Source organism: Hippopotamus amphibius, chromosome 11, assembly GCF_030028045.1.
Source record: "Hippopotamus amphibius kiboko isolate mHipAmp2 chromosome 11, mHipAmp2.hap2, whole genome shotgun sequence".
In the NCBI taxonomy this organism is placed as follows: domain Eukaryota; kingdom Metazoa; phylum Chordata; class Mammalia; order Artiodactyla; family Hippopotamidae; genus Hippopotamus; species Hippopotamus amphibius.
The window spans coordinates 23892533-23912406 of record NC_080196.1 but is presented as its reverse complement, the minus strand read 5'-3'; the positions used below and the strand labels follow the sequence as shown (position 1 = coordinate 23912406).

The following is a 19874-nucleotide window of genomic DNA, read 5'->3' as shown; positions in this document are numbered from 1 at the left end:
ATATGTTAGCCTGGAGACTAATAGATTATTAAGATGACTTTATGCTCAATATGGAAGGAGAGGGGGAAGAATGTCCAGGTAAAACTATAAAATTATGAAGGGCATGTAGTATGTCATAGAACAGGGGTTGGCAGACCTTTCCTGTAAGGAGCCAAATAGAACATATTTTTGGCTTTGTTGCCCATACTTAATTCTGTCTTTGTACGAGTAGTATGAAAATAGTGTTAGACTGTACTGAGTAAGCATTGCTGAAATTTGAATTTCATGTAAATTCTTCACTTGTTTTGAAATTTTATTCTCCTTTTGATTTTACCCCCAATCGTTTAGAAGTGTAAACATGTTTCTTAGCTTGAAGGCTGTACGAACATAAATAGCAGACCATAGTTTGCTGACCTCTGACATAGGACAATAATGAAGTACCCAATATTTTTTAAGAGAGAATAACAGAGAAAGAGGGTGAACACAATGCTATGATCTCTTATTTCCATCTGTCTATGTGATAGCAAACAAAATAATAATAAAGAAAACTTGAGATCTTAACACAAATTTATGAACTGTGAAACTTGGTCAGCTGAGATTTATGAATGTACTAAGATACAAGAACATTCTTTAAACAAGGAAAGTTATTCCTTATCTAAAATAAAAGGGACTGTGGTTGTAGTTCAGGAGAAGTGGAATAACACTGAGTTTTGATGTTGATTTTTTTTCTAATAAATTTCTTTCTTTATTGATTGGCTGCGTTGGGTCTTTTTTGCAGTGCGCGGACTTTCTCTAGTTGCAGCGAGTGGGGGCTACTCTTTGCTGTGGTGCATGGGCTTCTCATTGCAGTGGCTTCTCTTATTGTGGAACACAGGCTCTAGGCTCCAGGGCTTCAGTAGTTGTGGCTTGCGGGCTTCAGTAGTTGCGGCTGGTGGGCTCTAGAGCACAGGCTTAATAGTTGTGGCGCACGGGCTTAGTTGCTCCGAGGCGTGTGGGATCTTCCCTGACCAGGGCTGGAACCCTTTTCTCCTGCAATGGCAGGCGAAAAGCGTTCTTAACCACTGCGCCACCAGGGAAGTCCTGTGATGTTGATTTTTACCAAGGGATTTCCAACACAGGAATATGCAAAAATGAATAATAGTAATATGAAGGATAATTTAAAAAATTTTAAATATACACTTTAATATTGTCTTTATATTAGGAAAAGATATATCCGATATATCTTTTATATTAGATAACTTGGAACTGAGTCATGTAGAGGAAAAGGATGTATTAGCAGTGCAGGTAGAAAACTGGTCAAAGTCAGATATGGTAATTTGGGGAGCGAGAGAGTTCAACTGTCCAGACTTTTGAGATCCTTACTCAGAAAAAGGCAAAGCAGCTAATTTTCCCCCACCGTTTTTTGAATTATGAAAAATTTAAGTTACAGAAAATCAATCATCAGTTTTTTTGTGCTTTTTATGCTTTACACACTGGTTTTTATACTTTATACTGGCTTTTATCTTTCCAATTCAGGAACATTGGAACTACCTTGTTCTTTTTCACATCTACATCACTACTTCATTATGTAGACATATAATTTATTCAGCCATTTTGTTTGGAGAAGACATTTAGGGTTTTTCCAAGTCTTATTAAATAAAGGCTGTAGTGAACATCCTTGTACATGTACCTTTTCCCCTCTGTTTTACGGTGATATAATTGACGTATAACGCTCTATTAGTTAGCAGGGTGTACAATGTAATGATTTGATATATTTGCGCGTATATCTTTAAATTGTCATACCATCTGTATTAGGACAAATTCCTGGAAACTGAGCTGCTGGGTTAAAGGGTGTGCAAATTTAAAATTCTAATCGCCTTCTAGTTTCCTTTCCATGAGGTTGTACCGATTTCTGCTCACACCAGTGCATTATGAGATAGTCTCTTTGCTTACAGTGGAGCCAGTGTTGACATTTTCATATTTAAAAATTTTTGCTAATTTTCATTAAAAAATTTTAATGATTGCATAATAGGTCTTATTCTGCAGGTAATATACATTTTCCAGTCTTTTATTAGTAAATGGGCACTTAGTTTCCTGTTGTTACTTGTTTCCTTTTTTTTGCGTTAATTTCCTCTTTTTTAAAAAATTTATTTTTTTATTCTGCTGCTGCATAGTGTTAGAGTAAAGATTCTCTGAATGTTTGTCCTTATGTGCTAGTGGATTTATTACTGTGAAAAAGGTTCCAGGGTTGAAGGGTATTATTTACAATTAGCCCTCTGTATCCATGGGTTCTATATCTGTGGGTTCTGCATCTGTGGATATGGAGGGCTGCCATTTTTTAGAAGGGACTTGAGCATCAGTGGATTTTGGTATCCATGGGGAACGGCCGTAGTACTAATTTTTATGGATATTTCCTTCCTGCTTTTTAAGAAGGCTGTTATTCTCTACATTTACCTTGGCAGCAATGTATGAGCTTTCCCCTTTCCCACATCTCCATAAGAGATAGTTATTATCTATGTTTTTATTTTTCTCAGGCCAGTAAAAGATGTCTTGGTTATTTGAATTATACTTTTTCTTCCTTGGTAATTTTGAGGATCTTTTTGTTGTTATTCTTTGTGTGTTTGTTATTGGGATTTGTTTTCTGTGCATTTCCAATCCTGTCCTTTGCCCGTTTTTCCTGTTGGGTTATCTGTCTTTTGCTTATCAATTTATACATACATACATGCGCACACATGACACACTGTCCTCATTAAGAAATGTAGCCTGACCCCCCCCCCCGATTCTAATTTACTTTCCTAGGTTTTCTTACAACGTTTTTAAATTTTTTACGTTTAAGGCTTTATCTTTTTTTTTAAATTTAATTTTATTTATTTTGGCCGCGTTGGGTTTTTTTCCCTGTGTGCGGGCTTTCTCTAGTTTTTGTAAGTAGGGGTTACTCTTTGTTGTTGTGCACGGGCTTCTTGTGGTGGCTTCTTTTGTTGTGGAACACAGGCTCTAGGTGCGCAGGCTTCAGTAGTTGTGGCACACAGGCTTAGTTGCTCCGCAGCATATGGGATCTTTCTGGACCAGGGCTCGAGTTCATGTCCCATACATTGGCAGGTGGATTCTTAACCACTGCGGCACCAGGGAAGCCCTTTACCTTTGTTTTTAAAAATATAATGTAAAGGGAAGATCTTTATTTTTCTCCAGATCAGTGCTGTCCTATAGAAATAAAATGCAAGATACTTATGTAATTTTAAGTTTTCTAGTCTAAGCTGCATTATAAAAAGTAGAAACAAGTGAAATTAATCTTATTAATATATTTTATTTCACCAACTTAACCCATTATATCAAAAATATTATTTTTACATGTAATCCATTTAAAAAAATTATTAGTGGGATATTTTATGTTCTTTTCTCATAGTAAGTCTTTGAAATCTGATGTGTATTTCACACTCACATCAAATCTCAGTTCAGACTAGGCACATTTTAGGTGCTTAGTGGCCACATGTGGCTAGTGGCTACTGTTGAATAGTAGGCGTTAGATGAATTAGATGGACAGCTAGTTGTGCTAGGTCCATTTATTAAATAATCATCCTCTTTTCATTGAATTAAACTATCACATTTATCATATCTGAAATTCTTTCATAGTGAGATCTATTTCTGGATTTTTGATTCTGTTTTCTAATCTATTTATCTCTTCTTACACCAACATCATAGATTTTATTTCATTCATTTTATAGTATTTTCTGAAATCTAGACAGAGAAGTCTCTTTTTCCTGTTATTTTTATTCTTTTTCTTAGATATTCTTGGACATGTATTCCATATAAACTCTGAAATCATTTTTTACTATTTCCTCCCCTCAAAGAAAAAAAAAACCTACTGTGATTCTAAATGGAAAAGCATTAAATGTATAATTTAATTTGGGAATAGTTGGCATTTTTTTATATTGTCTTCCTAGCCAGGAATGTGGTTTGCTTTCCATTTATTCAGGTCTTGTTTTATTTCTTCAATAAGATCTTCATTTTTAAAAAACAGATGCATTTATCTTTTTTTTGGCTGTTATGAATGGAGATTTTCCCCCAGTTTCTGATAAGCAAACCAGGTGCTTCATTGTTTGGATAAAGAAGAAATAATTAATATTTGACTATTACTCATATCTAGACCCCCATCATAATGTCTTACTAATGGTAGTAAATTTTTAAAAATTAATTAATTTATTTTTGGCTGCGTTGGGTCTTCATTGCTTCTTGGGGTTTCTCTAGTTGCGGCGAGTGGAGGCTACTCTTCGTTATGGTGTGTGGGCTTCTCAGTGAGGTGGCTTCTCTTGTTGCGGAGCATGGGCTCTAGGTGTGCAAGCTTCAGTAGTTGTGGCACTCGGGCTCAGTAGTTATGGCTCATGGGCTTAGTTGCTCTGTGGCATGTGGGATCTTTCCGGACCAATGTTGAAACCCGTGTCCTCTGCAGTGGAAGGGGGATTCTTGACCATTGCACCACCAGGGAAGTCCTGTAAATTTTTAACTATAGAATTTATTTAAGTATTACTTGTATTCCATGTTTTCACAGGTTTCCCCAGGTAATTCTTGTGCATTTGGCCAGAGAAGCTCATTTGAGATCGGCTATTTTGTATGCTAAAGATTCTCAAAATTTGTATCTCTCCTGAAACCCACACACCTAGTGCTCAACATGTACAACCTGAGATTTTTTCCTCTCACTCTTTCGCAACTAATGTGTTACTGATTTCCAGGAGTTCTTCTTAACTTCTGCCCTTCTCTCCCTCCCTGGAGTATCAAAGAATTTGTAGATATTTAAAAAACTACTGCAGAGATTAAAGGGTCTCACCTTACAGAGCCTTCAGAATTAAATTCCCCTGCCCTTTACATCACCTCTGAAGGTGTTCTTTTGACTTGAATTGCACAGCCATTCTGCTGCTCTCACGAGTACCACTTTCCATGTGCTAATACAGTTACTGGCATTGATATCTATCCTTTTCTATCTGAGAAGATAAAAAAAATCCTAGGGCACATAGAAGGAAAACATGTATTGTGTGTGTGTGGGGGAGGTAATATGTTAGTTTCCTAGGGTTTTGGTTGCTATATAACAAGGTATCATGAACTGGTGGCTTAAAGGAACAAAATTTGTTCACTCACAGGTCTGGAGGAAATCATGGTGTTGGTCAGGTTGATTGCTTTTGGAGGCTCTGAGGGAGAATCTGTTCCATGCCTTTCTCTTAGCTTCTTGTGGTTGCTGGCAATCCTTTGTGTTCCTTGGCATTCTCTGTCACATGGTGTTCTCTCTGTGTGTGTATGTGTGTGTGTGTTCAGAATTCCCTCTTTTAAAAAGAACATCAGTCATTGGATTAACGCCCACCTTAATCCAGTATGCTCTCATTTTAACTTGATTACATCTACAAAAATCCTGTTTCCAAAAAAGTTACATTCTGAGGTTCCTAGTGGACATGAATTCTGGGGGGACACCCAATGTAGCATATAAATACTAAAATTCACTGGTGTCTCTAGACACTTCACCAGAGGGAAGTTTCCATGAGACTGCAGTATCCAGATGTCCTTGGTGTAGACATTGAGTTGGTCAGTGGACTAGTCAAATTGTAGAACCGTGGCTGGTACTCATTCTTATGCAAATATTTGATTATGGGAAGCTAAGAGAATTAGTACTAAGTAGAAGCGGTTGAAAAGAGTAACAGGCATAAAGATGATTTTCTAACCACTTTTATGTATGTTCTCATTGTCAGCTGAGGTTGGGAAACTTGCCACTTTTGATCAAGTGACTCTGTATCGTCATACTACCTTGCTTGACTACTTGTTGCTAAGGGGAATCATACCAGAGGTCATCCCTGTCATCCTTTGGTCTGTAGGCAAAGCCTTTTTTCAAATCACACAAGTACAAGATGTGCTTATCTAAGTGACACTTCGATAGAGGAGTGATGGCATTGTCAAGCTCTCCTCCACTCCCCTTACTTGATACGCATAGGGGAGGCACTTTTACCTCCTAGGAGAGAGTGCGGAATTTGGTTTTCTTGATCCTCAAGCTGGCTGTATTTTAGGGAGGGGACCAAAAGAAGAAGAGTCTGCTCCTAGTATAGTGAGTATATAGAAGGTATTCTGTACCTGTGGTTGAATTAATGACTTTTTTCCTCATAGGAGTAGCTCTTGGCATGATACGTAGCTAATGTTTATCTGTATAGTGCTTTGTCTCCTTTAACTTCCACAGCATCAGTATGTGGAAGGTTTTATTACTCCAGCTCTCCCCACTGCCAAATTATCATTCATCAGAACTAAGTTATTTGTAGTTCCCTAAATCTAGTGCCCTGTTACACAGCTTGATGCCTTTGTTGTTTCCTCTTCCTGGATTCCTCCTAATCTTGCTCCCACCTCCAAGGTGTTAATATTTCCCTCTGCAATACTTCTGTACTTTTATAATGTTCTTGAATTATTGATGTTTTTATATCTGTCCTCCACTGGACGGAGGGCTACTTGAGAGCAGAAATTGTCTGTTTTCCCATGGCCTCACAGTGTCTGACACATGGGAAGATTAGCTCAGATTAATCAAGGCTTGGAATGAATGAGTAATTTGCCTGAGGTCACACAGCTGGTGTATGGCAGAGCCAGAAGGAGAATCTGATCCTTAACTACTCAACAACTATAAAGAAAAAAACACCGCACGGGTGTCAGCAGACCCAAGGACTTACCTTGAGTTGGCAGCTCTTGTGTTATCCTACCTAGGTGAGAGTCTTTATGGTATCAATATTTTGGTTCTTGTTTGGTTTAATTTTTTTTAAATTTATTTTTGGCTGCATTGGGTCTTTGTTGCTGCACATGCACTTTCTGTAGTTGTGGTGAGCGGGGTGGGGGGTACTCTTCGTTGTAGTGCTCGGGCTTCTCATTGTGGTGGCTTCTCTTGTTGTGGCGCACAGGCTCTAGGGCGAGCAGACTTCAGTAGCTGTGGCACGTGGGCTTAGGAGTTGTGGCTTGCAGGCTCTAGAGCTCAGGCTTAGTAGTTGTGGTGCACGAGCTTAGTTGCTCTGCAGCATGTGGGATCTTCCTGGCCCAGGGGTTGAACCCGTGTCCCCTGAATTGGCAGGTGGATTCTTAAGCACCACGCCACCGGGGAAAGTCCCTTGGTTCTTGTTTGTAATGCTCTTTTTAGGACCGTCAACCAAAGGTTCTTTTTGTATGCATTTCTTCCAAGGAAATTGAAAAAGTCTCAATTCCCTATAGATGCCTTTTAAGATAAGTGGCTGAAGAGAGTTGTTGGCTGTAATGAAATTATAGAGAATTTCCTTCTCTGGCTCAAGAGTATCCCTCCTATGAGGAATTCAGACTAGGTGCTCTTTAGGGCCCTTTTGGATCTTATAGTCCAAGTGTTTGTTCCTCACCTAAATGCTCTCCATAGATGACTCTGCTGCCCTTTGTTCTTTCGTTCCCTCATCTGCATGTTGGGATGTGACATTTCCTCAGGAATAACCACCTTCTGCTCTCCATGGTCCTGAAACAATGTCCCTGGGTTTCTTGAAAGTTTCTGTTTCCCAAATGCAAATTTGAGTTTTGATTGGTTCTTGAAGAAAAAGAAGATGGCAGATGATTTGCTAATGACTTACTAGAAAACACAGAAGAATGAAAGGCACTATCCAGGTAATAGAGTCAGATCTGTTATTTTGCATTTCTCCATCTCTCCCTCTTTCCTTTGGCTGCCTCAGTGAGTCCAACTCTGCTTCTCTTGTTGCTGTGGTCTCAGACCTTATGATTTACTCTAGAGGTGCTGGCATAAGTGAGCTCAGATTTAGGATTAAGGAGATTAGGACTGGAGAAGGATTAGGTAGAGTCCAGAGGCTGATGGGTTTTTCTGTCAGAGAGACTTCAGGAACTCTGTCTCTCAAACTCAGACCTTTGTCCACTTTGGGGTCAACACAGTGTTGTCATTGATCATACCGATTCACTTCAGTGAATCTCTGAGGAACTAGAATGTCCTCTGTCCCATCCTAAGAATTCCACTGCTTAGGAAGTGACCCAACAGTGATAGCCTCTAAAGCCCTCTTCCTGTTCCCATAGAGCACCACAGAAAGATTCCATATGGAGATTCTGACCCTTAGGATGTGAAACTACTGGGATGAGATTTTTTTTCTTTCTTTTTTTTCTAAAAGAGCATTTTCTTTGCTATTGAGATCCAGTGCTTCACTGCTTTGTTAATTATGTTGTTATTCCTGTCCTGTATCCCTCCCATTTAATTAATTGCCAGTTTCTGACATTTCTAAACATCTTAGCTACCTCCTCCTTCCATTTCCACTTTGTCCTATTTCAGGCCTTTCCTAGATTGTGGCAACTGACTCCCTACCTTTATCTGAGCATTTGGTCTCACTCCCTTGCACTACTCCCAGTCTTTCCTCTGTACTGCCTCCTTGGTGATATTTCTGACTCAAAATTCTGTGGTATTCCCCTACTCAGTCATCTTTAATGATGACTTTTATCCTTCATTGATTGGATGAGACTCGAATATCTGTGGAATGGCTTACAAGCCTCTTTATGATCTTGTCCAATGGGCTGTCCTAAGCTTATAGATGGCGATTTGTGAGGAAGAACAGACCATTTGTAGAGAAATAAACACTGCATCTTTGTGCACTTAGGTATATGGGGGATTCCATATGTGATCCCATTCAAATGCAAGGAGAGAAAGTTTAAAACAACTTTCTACAGTCTTCATTTTGGCTGGTAAAAGAAGCAAAGTGATCCTTCTGGTTTGTCAAACTGAGCACTTTCTAGGGAAGCCAAGATCTTTGCAAACTGCTCATGAAAATTACTTTCTTTTTGCAACAGAGGTAGGCCCTGGACCACTGAGGACACTCATTAAGCATGTACTCCCCAAATATTGAAGGAGGAGTCCATCAGAAACAAACCTTTATTGAGAGACTGTGTTAGGCATTGTGCTAGGTTCCATAGATACCAGTGAACAAGACAGTCACAGTGCCTTCAGGAATCTGAGGCCGTAGCTGGGAAAATAGACAGCTAATTCCAAAGTGTTTCTCTAGAGATATTGCCAGCTCCAAACTAACTGTAGTCTTGATTAAGTGTTCATCGACCCTGCTGACCTATGTAGCAACAGTCTTCCCCTTGCTGCAGTGAGGGAAGTGGTCTGCATTTATTTTAGTTTCCACAATTCTCATCTTTCCCCATGGGCGCCCAGTGTGCAGTGGCTGCAAACAGCAGCCTCCTAGGTAGTATATGCAGCCTGTTGCCTGAATGGGTTGCCCTACGGGACCTTGGAGACAGCCCTTTCCAGTGGACATTCATGACTGGCATGCTGTCCCCAGTCTAGGCTCCAGATAGGTATCTGTGGTGCCTTTGGAAAGCCCTAGGGCACAGTGGCTAGGGTCCACATTGGCAAGTCGTAATGTCCATCTGCACCAAGCTGCAACATAAGGGGCATGTTATTGAGGCCCTCTGCAGGGCCAAGTTCAAATTCCCTGGCTGCCAGAGGATCCACATCTCCAAGAATGAGGATTCACCAAGTTTAATGGGGATGAATTTGAAAACATGGTGGCAGAAAAATGGCTCATCTTGGGGTCAAATACGTGGCCGTCTGGACAAATGGCAGGCCCTGCACTCATGAGAGCTTTGGCACTGTCCGCTCCTTACCCATGCCCAGCTATAAATCCTACTTTCCTGTCCAAAAAAAAAAAAGAAAATCTCATCTCTCTTTGACTTCTGCAATCCTGCTTTTTCTCACCACTTAATTTACACTGTCTTCCAGTGGTGCTCAGATGCCTTTCCTTGGTCTTCTCTGTGGCACCTGACACCACTCATGCTGCTCCCTCCTTGGTCTCAGAGCACTGTTGGATACAGTCGTCTGCTCAGTCTCTCCTTTTCTCCTCACCACCTCTCTTCCCACCCCCCACTTGCCTCTCCCCTGAACCTCTAACAGAATCTTCCTCAGCATTCCCCTCACACTCCCAAGATAAGCTGAGTCAGACTTTGAAGTGAAAATAAAGTTTTATTTGGATATCATCTGCATTTCACTTGTACATTTTATTCCTTAATCTTTTTTCTTTTCTTTTTTTAACCGCTTTTAAGCCATCCTTGGGCTTCCAGGCCTGCATTCCATGAGCTGTGTTCTAGTTCTAGTCGTTTTGACTCTCCCCTTTCTGCAGTGAATCTCTTGAGTTACCTGAGTCTCATTCTGTAGGGCAATATCCTCAGTGTTGGAGGCAAAGTGCGTGGCGGCAAAAATCAGGGAGACCTGGGTGTAGATTTTGATTCTGTCCTTTCCTACCTGTGTGACTTTTGCCGTGGGCTTCACCTCTCTGGGCTCTAGCTTCTCATCTTTGACATGACACTTTTTGGATGTGTGTAAAGTACTTGATAACCAGGAGGTGTCAGTTAGTGGCAGATACTTTTATTTGAGATATTCTCGCCAAAGTTTAATTTCTTCCTAAGCCCAGGATATTTGCATTTTAGCGACAAAGAAGTCATAGTTAACTCAAGTAAGTCAACATATAGATATGGTGGAAATTTAGACCTCTGTAGCCTTGTTGGGGAAGTTTTTTGAAAATTGAAGGATAATTGCAGTTTCTTACGAGTGTTCAGAAGGGCAAGTTGTTTTTCGATTTCACTTGTTCTGTCCATTTCTATCTTCTGCTGTTTTGGCAGGCTGTGTTTTCTTTACTTTGAAGTTCTGCTTCCCTCTGCATCACATCATAAAATCTTTTAAGCCAAATTCCAATTCAAGGCATTTCAACAAGTATTTATTGAACATTTGTTGTATTCAAAGGATATTGCTAGGTCTGGGGTGGGATGGTGGGGGTTAGGGGGAAAGATGCAAAAAATGATTCATGTGCTGAAGGAACTTGTGATTTAGTAACTGTGAAAAGACAGGCTTACAGATAACTGTGTGGTTATTGCCAAAAGAAGTGCAAATGCTAAAGGAGTCAGGGAAGGCACTATATTTTCTAGGAGACTCAGGAAGATTTCAAAAAGGAAGAGACATTTGAGTTGGATTTTGAAAGGTACGATGGTGTAAGTATTTTAAGTAGGAAGGGATTTAATTTGGGGAATTAGGTTCTTACCAAAAAAGTGGTAGAGTGACTGAAAGAGCAGGTTCTTTATGCCTCCTGGCACGACTCCTAGAATAATGCAGACCCGGCTCATTGACACCTCCTGTTTCTGGGGCCGCCGCTGGAGCTGTGCTTTCTTAGCTCTGGAATGCACTAGGATGTTTGATTCCTAGATCAGCTCGTAAACTGAGGATAGCTTGCTGCTGGCTTACTCTCTCTTTAGCCAGTCTCTCAGCTCTGCACAGCACAGGCATGCCGGTATTCAGACCCTTGTTTCAAGGTTCTTTCCTGCAATTTGCTACATCTGCACCGGAAAGAGTGACCCTTTCCTTGTTGTTAAAGATCAGAGTTAGGAACCTAGATAAAGGTGGCTGTGATTACAGCTTAGACAAGAAATGAGTTTGAACCGATACAGAGAAAAGAGGAAATAAGAAATAGCGAGTCTTAGTTGCTTTTGAGTCCCTGGTTCTAGTTAAACCTGAGGTTCAGTTGCATCCCAGCTTTTCCTTTAATTTGTTAAATAAGACAATGAATCCCTATTTTGACAAGCTTGAGTTAGGTTTTGCCATTTTCAGGCAAAAAAAGACCTGATTAGTATGCCCAGATTTCACTTTCCTGGAAGTCTTATGGTGTTTTTATTTGCCGGGATAGTAAAGCCCGATTCAGACCAAAGCCCTATCTATGCAGGGCTTTGTTGCCATTTTCAACTTTGTGTCCAGTAATGTTTTTTTCACACCCAAAATTCTCTAGGGGATTCCAGAGAGTAATGTGAAATCCTGCAGTAACACCGATGTTTCTGTGTTGTGCAGGTAGAGAAATTCTGAGGCCTCTAATGCCTGGGAATTTTAGAAGTGAAGTACCGTAGTATGCCTTCACAAGTAATTTTTACCAACATAATCCAGGATGGAAAGCTATTGTTGTATTCAGAATTGTTTAGAATACTGTAGTTAATTTTTGTGTAACAATGCAAAAGACAGAGTAATAGAGCAAGCCACACCAAGGTTTGTACCTAGTTTAGACAAGACAATCAAAGGGTTTACCTACCTCTTAAGATCTAGCATCTTCCTCCTTCTGTAGCACTCAATCAAAAAATGGGCAGAAGATCTAAATAGACATTTCTCCAAAGAAGACATACAGATGACCAAAAAACACATGAAAAGATGCTCAACATCACTACTTATCAGAGAAATGCAAATCGAAACTACAATAGGTATCACCTCACACCAGTCAGAATGGCCATCATCGAAAAGTCTGCAAACGATAAATGCTGGGGAGGGTGTAAAGAAGAGGGAATCCTCCTACACTGTTGGTGGAATGTAAATTGGTACAACCACTGTGGAGAACAGTATCGAGGTTCCTTAAAAAACTAAAAATAGAAGTACTATATGATCCATCAACCCTACTCCTGGGCATATATCCAGAGAAAATCATAATTAGAAAAATCATAATGCACACCCCCAGTGTGCACTGCAGCACTGTTTACAATAGCCAAGTCATGGAAGCAACCTAAGTGTCCATCAACAGGAATAGATAAAGACGATGTGGTACATGTATACGATGGATTATTACTCAGACATAGAAAAGAATGAAATGCCATTTGCAGCAATATGGATGGACCTAGAGATTATCATACTAAGTGAAGTAAGTCAGAGACAGGCAAATATATCACTCATGTGGAAATGAATTTTTAAAAATTATACAAATGAACTTCTTTACTTAACAGAAGCAGACGTACAGATATTGAAAACAAACGTATAGTTACCAAAGGGGGAATGTTGGGGGTGGGGGGGTGGGGAGGGATAAATCGGGAGTTTAGGATTAACATACATACACTGTAAGACAGATAACCAACAAGGAGCTACTGTGTAGCACAGGGAACTCTACTCAACATTCTGTGATAATCTATATGAGAAAAGAATAAGAAAAAGAGTGAATGTGTGTAAAACTGAATCACCTGAAACTAATACAACGTAAATCAACTATACTCCAATAAAATAAAATAAAAAGTTTGGTTGGGACTCTGATGGTACCTTTTCAAGTTTTGTTGATTTTATGATAAAATTTATTTCAGGAGTTTTATTTAAATTACTTGTTGCGTGAATCTAATTCATAATTTTCTTTACATGCTTCTTGATCATTGCTAATTATTTTCTTTGAATTCTGAGCACTGACAATGTGTCGAGTACTTTCAACTTCCACACAGCTTTAAAACCACCAATATTTACATTGATAGCAATTATAAACCACTGGTGAGTTTTGTCAAAATTATTTTTTTAAGTGTTAGAAAAGCACATTGTTATTTATACTGAACTGAATCTTCTACAATATTAAAGGCATTACCACTTGTCATAGTTTTTGTACAGTATCATATGTTTCAGACTGATTCATTATTCATGCCATTGCTTCCTTCTTGCCTCTCAGATCCAGGAGATTAATTTAATGTTTATAATATTTAAAAGCAATGTTAAATGTGTATCCAAACTTCACCTCATTCTGTTTATTCTTTGTATTCTAAGTTCTTGCATTTATAGATATCAAAACACTGCAGAACTATTACTACTGCAAGAATAACAGCACACTAACAGTAAGAACAAAGGAGAAGCCAAACACACTATTTAGAAGTTTTAGGGATTTCCCTGGTGGTCCAGTGGTTAAGACTCCACGCTCCCAATGCAGGGGGCCTGGGTTCAGTCCCTAGTTAGGGAACTAGATCCCGCATGCTCAAACTAAAACCTGGCTCAGCCAAATAAACTTTTTAAAAAAATGTTTTAGCAGTATGAAGATTTGACAAAGTGATAATTTTTGTAAATGTCAGGATGAAGAATCCTGACAAAGCTTGTCCTGACGTGGCTGAACTGGAGGGTGGTGCCACAGATATGTCTCCTGCAGTGACAGGAACTCATCTATTGATAGTCATTGTGATAACCTGATAAGAGCATTTATGAAAAACCTCACTAACATCTTAATGGTGAAAGAATGAATGCTTTCCCCCAAAATTGAGGAAAGGTAAGTATGTCTGCTGTCACCATTTCTATAAACGTTGTGCTGGAGGTTATAACTAGTGCAATTAGGGGAAAAAAAAAAGGACATCTACATTGGAAAGGAAGAAATAAAGCTATCTTTACTTGAAAATAATGTGATCCTGCATTTTGAAAATCCTAAGGTACCCTCCGACACAAATTACTGGAATGAATAAATTAATTCAGCAGTAATACAATACAAGATTGTGGCAGATAGATTGTAAGGTAGTCCCTATAGTCCCTGCCTCCTGGTGTTCACTTCATTTTTGTGATAACCTACGCTTGAGGCTCTTGACCAACAGACTATGGCAAGAGTGATAGGATATCACTTAAGTGATTACATTACATAGGATTGTCACTTCTACTTTAGAAAGAGGCTTTCTTCTCTAGTGGCGTTAATGAAGCAGCCATGTTGGGAGGAATGTGGAAAGGAATTGAGGGCTGCTTCTTGGAGCTAGGGGTGGCCTCTGGTCAATAATCAGCAACAAACTGGAGCCCTTAGTCCTGTTGCCACATGGAATTGAATTCTGCCAACAATTTGGGAAAACATCCTCTTGTCAAGGCTTGAGATGGTCAACGCCTTGATTGCAGGCTTGTGAGACCCTAAGCAGCAGACCCACTAAGCTGTGCCCAGATTCCTGATCCACAAAGCCTGCAAGATAGTAAATGTTTATAGTTTTAGCCATTTAATTGATGGTAATAGTTATGCATTAGTAGAAATGTAATATATATCTTAGTACCTGAAAGTGGGATGTTGCTATAACAAAGACCTACAAATAGATTAGTAGCTTTGGAACCAGGCGGTTGGTAGAGGCTAGGAGGATTTTAAGAAGCACAATGGAGGACTTCCCTGGTGGTGCAGTGGTTAAGAATCCACCTGCCAATGCAGGGGACATGGGTTTGAGCCCTGGTCCAGCAGGATCCTACATGCCATGAAGCAACTAAGCCCATGCGCCACAGCTACTGAGCCTGTGCTCTAGAGCCCTCGAGCCACAACTGTTGAGCCCACGTGCCACAACTACTGAAGCCCGCGCACCTAGAGCCTGTGCTTCGTAACAAGAGAAGCTGCTACAATGAGAAGCCCACACACTGCAAAGAAGAGTAGCCCCGCTCACCGCAGCTAGAGAAGGCCCACCTGCATTAACGAAGACCCAGAGCAGCCAATAAATAAATACTTTTTTTTTTTTTAAAGCATGGTGGAGGGACGTCCCTGGTGGTCCAGTGGTTAGGACTTCGCGCTTTCACTGCTGGGTTCAATCCCTGGCCAGGGAACTAAGATCTGGCAAGTCATGCAGTGAGGCCAAAAAGAAAGCAAGCTAACAGCATGTTGGAGAGAGCCTTACATGTCTGTGAACAGACTTATTACAAACCTGGACTTTAATAACTGAGGGCTCAGAAGGAAATGAGGAACATCTTATTGGAAACTAGAAGGGGAAATCTTTGTTAAGTGATAATGGAAAGCTTAGCTAAATTTGGAAACTAGAAGAAGGGGAGATCTTTGTTAAGTGGTAATGGAAAGCTTAGCTAAATTATCTCCTGTGGTCATGTGGGAAGCAGAATTTTTAAGCATTGAAACTGGTTATATAGCTAAGGAAATTTCCGAGCAAAATGTTGCAGGTGCTGCTTGTTTTCAAACTGAGGGAAGAAGAGCTAAAGAGAAAAGGAACCAGGTTTTGATTATTTGAAAATTCTCAGTCTTTCCTGATGACAAAAAGCATTAAAATTAGGAAATGAATTTCGAGCACTATCAGGAAAGCATGGCATAGAGAAAAAGCTAAGGGTGTGACTATACAGTTTTAGTTAAAACCACAGAAAGATCTAAGCATCAAGTAAGTTCAGTCACACAACAGGCCCTTTAAAAAATACTAAGCATATGCCTCATGAAACCTCTCAGTTAAACCATAGGACTTCTAGGAAGCCTGAAGATCTGGTCCCTCAGCCATCTCAGCAGAAGCCCATGGTAGAAAAGATCCATGGTTGTGGCTTTTGTCTAATTGTGAACACCAGTGAAATCCATGGATGGCCCACAATGTTTTCTAAGAAGGTTAGTCAGTAAAATCACTGGCAGTTCGTACTGAAAAGGATGAGGAGAATGCAGAATGGGAAGGAAAGGATGCTGTCAGACCCCCTAAATTCTATTGGTAGGAAGCAAGCTGAGAAAATGACTCAGGTACAAGTGCTGCCTTTCATGAAAAAGGAAGGATGACTCAGGGTGGAATCAAGCATCCACAGGGCAGAGCCAAAAGCCCTGAGAAGTATTCCCAGGTCTTGAAACTTAGGACCAACCCATCCAACATTAGCCCAGCTGGATACCAGAATTGCTGTGCAATAGTATCTCCATTATCCCCCCTCTCCCCCATATCGAATGGGAATGTTTACAGTTGTTATCTTATGCCTGTCCTACCATTTTATGTTGAGGTGTGTGAGGCAGATAATTTGTTTTTACAGATTGAAAGGAACTATGAGGGTGAGTCAAAAATTATCCACACTCTAGCTGTAGAATTTATTCCAATTAACTTTTAGAAAAGACAAATACATTTTTTGACATCATGTCCTTGCTTTTCAGTACACTTTGTCCATCTGTCAACAAGCTTTCATATTCCCTCATTAAAAAATGTTTCAGACTGAGCCACGAATGCACCGCTGTCTTCACTTCTTCATCAGAAGTGAATCTTTGTCCTCGTAGGGCTGCTTTCAGGGGACCAAACAGGTGAAAGTCCAGCGGAACAAGATCAGGACTATAGGTGACCTAGATGAAACACTTTCTCCATACTGTGCACAAAGTATTTGATAAATAATGGCACCACGTACACCCTCAGACCACAAAAAAACTGAATCGCTGCACGCTGCTCTTCTTTTATACAAATCACAAGTGGAACATCCATTTTTGCTCACATCGCAGTTACAGATGAAGTGATGTAACGTTCACACCTGCACAGCAGTACCTGGGGAGACAGTAGCCTTGAACGGAAAGCGCTGACAAGACAGTGTGGCCAACAGAAGTTTTAATGTAACCGGAGTGCAGACAATCTTCTACTCACCCTCGTATATTCATGGAACTTTATCCACACCTGGACCTGATTTATTTATATGAAGAGGCTCTAGATGTTTAGCTGATAAGGTAATGGGATGAGAACTTTGGTGATCATAGATGGGGTGAATTTATTATGCATATGGGACAGACGAATTATAATAAGGGGTTAGATGACAGGCTGGTGGACAGACTCTAAGATGGCCCCCATGAACACCACATCCTGGCATTTGCACGCTTGCATTATCTTCCTTGAGTTTGGGCAGGACCTATGACTTGTTTCTGATCAATAGAATACAGCACGTATGATGGGATGTCACTTGTCACACCTTGTTACATAGGACTGTGACTACAAATTTGCAAAGACACTTCCTCCCTTATTGGCTTTGATGAGGCAAGTGGTCATGTTGGGAGGTTCATGTGGCAAGGACCTGAGGCCAGCCTCTAGGAGCCAAGGGCAGCCTCCAGCTGATAGCCAGCAAGTAACTGAAACCTTGAGCCCCCAAACCACAAGAGACTGAATTCTGCCATCATCCACATAAGCTGGAAATCAGTCTTTCCCCAGTAAAAGTTTGAGATAAGACCCCAGCCCTGTTGACAGCATGTTGGATGGGATAGTCCAACATTGAGTGGACATAGCTATATCATACTCCACTCCTGGCCCACAGAAACTGTGAGATAAGTTGTGAGATAAGATGCTGTTGTGTTAAGCTGCCAAGTTGGTGATAATATTGTTACAGAGCAACAGACAACAAATACAAAGATTAATATACAAGAATCAGTTGCATTTCTATTTTAAAAAATTTTGACATTTTATTTTGTTTCTTTTTTTTTGTTTTTGGCTGCATCAGGTCTTAGTTGCGCATGTGGGCTTCTCTCTAGTTGTGGTGTGTGGGTTCTCTCTCTCTAGTTGTGGTGCACAGGTCCAGTAGTTGCGGTGCACTGGCTTAGTTGCCCTGCGGCATGTGGGATCTTAGTTCCCTGACCAGGGATCGACCCTGTGTCCTCTGCATTGGAAGGCAGATTCTTTACCACTGGACCACCAGGGAAGTCCCCCCAAATGTATTTCTCTACAGTAGCAATGAGAAATTCAAAATAAACTTAAGAACACAGTTCCATGAAAGATAGCATCAAAAAGAATAAAATATTTAGGAATAAATATAACAAGTGTATAATTTATACTCTGAAATGAAAAAAATATTGCTGAAAGAAATAAATGGAGAGATTTATCATGTTCAAGGATCAGAAGACAATATTGTTTTTTTTCTTGGTGGTGCGGCATGTGGGATCTTAATTCCCCGACCAGGGATCGAACCCATGCCCCCTGCTGTGGAAGCACAGAGTCTTGACCACTGGACCACTAGGGAAGTCCTGACTTAATATTGTTGAGATGGCAACATTCTCCAAATTGAGCTACAGCTTTAATGCAATCCCTGTAAAATTCCAGTTAACTTCTTTGCAGAATTTGACAAGCTAATTCTAACGTTCATGTGGAAATGAAAGAGAAACAGAAAAGCCAAAACAATCTTGAAGAACAAAATCAGAAGGCTCATATTTCCTGTTTTCAGAATTTACTACAAAGCTGAAGCTATCAAGATAGTATGCTCTCACAGGAGCTATTGGTTGCTAAACCCTTTGCTTTCTGCTGAGGACTAGCCCACATCTTTGTTCCTTCTGCTCCCCTGGCTTTAGCTACAAGTTGCAAGTTGTGTCCTACTGGGTCCCCGTGAATGACCTTGCACTTGATAATAAGAATTGGAGTGATGGGGACTCTCCTCCTACTGCTGCTGTAATTAGAGAAACTAAAGGTGGGAGAAGTCCTGACTTCTGGTCCCTATTGGCTCCTGTCAGGGTATGCTGTCAACCATCCAGATGTGAGCAAAAGAGAAGCCGGGTGGAGACGGAAAGGGGATGTCCTTTGTTTTTGTTTTTTAATCTTTCTCTTGGGTCCACATCCTCGTCCCAAGCTCTACCACCCTCCCTCACCTCCAGCACTGTGGGGGTCTGAAGCTGGTCCCCTTGAACTCCGAAACAGGGAGAAGAGCTTCCCCCACCCTCGGAGGCAAGTCTGTGACCCAACGGTTGTCTCACTTCGCCTAGAGTAGGCGGGCTAACTGCCTCTCCCAGGTTCCTCATAACAGTTTCTGTCTTACACAAACAATGCTCCTGCTGAACTTATTTTAATTGGACATTTTATTTTTATCCCCAGTTTTTCAGATAAAATTGACATATAACATTATATTAGTTTAAGGTGTAGGACATAATGGTTTGATATATGTGTATACTGCGAAATGATTGCCAGTGTGACTGATTAATTGGATAAGTCAAAGACAGTGCATTCCATAAAACCTGAAATTGGAGGGAAAAAACACTCCAAATCAGAACATTATTTTTGTGTATTTATTGCCGATTTCCCCCCTAAATATGTAATTTTTCCCCCTCTTTGGCCGTGTGGCTTGTGGGATCTTACTTCCCCAACCAGGGATCTATCAGGGTCCTAGGCAGTGAAAGCAGGGAGTCCAACCACTGGACCATCAGGGAATTCCCTAATGATCGGTTTTTTTTGACATGACTGCCAATTCAGTTTTTAAAAAATATTTAAATTGAAGATAATTAAAATAAATTTACATTAAAACAAAAAAAATTACTTATTTTTGTCAAAACCCGGCGGCCTGCGGAACTTCCCGTGACCAGAGATGGAACCCCGTGCTATATTTTTCCAAGTTGCTCATCACTCTTTTAACTTCTCTGTGGTTTTCCATGTATAGATTAACATTATTTGCATTTGGGTGAGGAAGAAAACAAGTCTGAGAGACGTGC

General features: G+C 40.4%; 1 protein-coding gene and 1 non-coding gene across 2 annotated transcripts in view; both read left to right on the top strand.

The window, feature by feature from the left end:
- LOC130832032 (HLA class I histocompatibility antigen, alpha chain G-like) overlaps nucleotides 1-19874 on the top strand; it is a 32372-nt gene that overhangs the window by 2055 nt on the left and 10443 nt on the right. The window lies entirely within an intron of this gene.
- On the top strand, nucleotides 9086-9224 carry LOC130832150 (small nucleolar RNA SNORA70). The gene has a single exon (XR_009048229.1). It is a non-coding gene; the product is annotated as a small nucleolar RNA SNORA70 (small nucleolar RNA).